Below are 1,833 nucleotides of genomic sequence, written 5' to 3'. Positions count from 1 at the left end.
TCAAGATCTTTGGTCTCTACCCAGACGCGACGAAAAAATTGGATCACTTCCTATGGATTCATTGATAATGATTATGATCTAGTTCATGACCTATTAAAAATAGAAGGTGTGGAGAAATAGTTGAGAGGTGACAAAACCCTATACTTTTTATTGAGAACCCAATAAAATAAGAAAATGTCATTCTTATTGAAAGCAAAGTGCGTTCATATCTTCTCAATCCGAAATGATTGAGGAGTTTTTTGATAGGATAGACAGAAAAGAAGAGTTGAACTCATGACCTATTAATTAATTGTGAAGTGTGGTCCATGCCAGTTGAGCTACCCCGTTAGGTAGGGTAATTATAATTACTAAGTTTAAAATATTGCATATATTATTTTAAAATAACTGGTATTTTTATTTTTATTTTAGAAAATATAGTATTTTTAATCAAACAAGGATCGTGGAGGGGATTCTTCGATCTAAGGAGTTGGGGATTTCGCCATTATGGATATAATCAAACTCTACAGTGCTGGTTTCAATGGTGCAAGCTTAGAATATCTCATGGATAGCGTTGCAGGACTGGCTATACCTATGGCCTTTTCTGAACTTAGATTACCTGAAAAATCAGGTACTACTATAGAGAAGCAAATATTAGTATGGATTTTCTAGCAAAATTGACAGCTAAAACAATATTGTTACCGATTATGGTTGAATTCTCTAAACATATGTTGAGGAGATAGCTCGTGATGCATTCTTCTATCCTAAATTTTGAATTGATGATTGAGAAACCTATTGATGGCAAAGCTGAAAGTGGATTTACTAAATCTATCATGCATATTTGTGGACTAGGAGTTCCCTCGCATCATTCTCTTGTATTATTATTTTTCCGTTCTTTAATACAAATCTGATCTTTTAGCGAAAAATTTAGACAAAGATCTTGAAATTTAGTGTTGAATAAACTTGAAAAATCTGTAGAATCAACTAGTCAAAGGAGTGATCAAGAGAATAGATACTGAAAATTGTAAATAATAATAATAATAATAATAACAACAACAACACCAACAATGGAGAGGTAATTAGTTAAGTCCGTTCCAAGGTTTAGCCTCTTTTTTGGGGGAGGGGGTGTGCAGGGGGTTTGTCTTGCAAAATTGAATAGAAGCTTTATGGGTTTAATATAAAATATTAAATTAATCAATACTTACAATTTTTTTGGGGCCTACTTATAAAAGAAATAAGGAGCAAGGAACAAAATCCTAACATTCAATTTTGAGGAAAAAAAAAAGAAAAAGAAAAAGAGCATGTAAACATTGATGAATATGGAGCGATCGAGATCACAAGCAAAAGCTTGAAAAAGAGCATGTAAACATTGATGAATATGAAAGCAATCGAGATCACAAGCAAAAGCTTGGAACAAGGGAATATTCAATCTCGAGTTGAAATTGCTTACCCAAATGGTAAGGAATAAAATTAAGGGAGAAGTGTTCTTAGTCACCATTTGAAAATATATAAATATAATGAGATTAGCAAAAGAAGAAATTTGAAATATATAAATATGATCACCCCCAAGGAGTTTCAGCAATGCTATTTCTCTAATTTGCGGGTGAATTGGTAGACGGCATCCCATGGTTTTAAGTATCGGCGCGTATCATGCCGTATCGGCCAATACGTATCCGTATCGGTAGGCATCGGCACGATACATACCGATACGTATCATGAAAATTTTAAAACCCTTATGTATCGATACGTATCCTACGATACGCACCGATATGCACCGATACACCACCGATACGCATCGATACTCACCGATACGTACCGATACTCTATGAAAAAATCAAAATTGAAGTGAAATGTACG

The sequence above is a fragment of the Macadamia integrifolia genome, chromosome 11 (assembly GCF_013358625.1).
Source record: "Macadamia integrifolia cultivar HAES 741 chromosome 11, SCU_Mint_v3, whole genome shotgun sequence".
NCBI lineage: Eukaryota > Viridiplantae > Streptophyta > Magnoliopsida > Proteales > Proteaceae > Macadamia > Macadamia integrifolia.
This window is presented reverse-complemented; position numbering follows the sequence as displayed.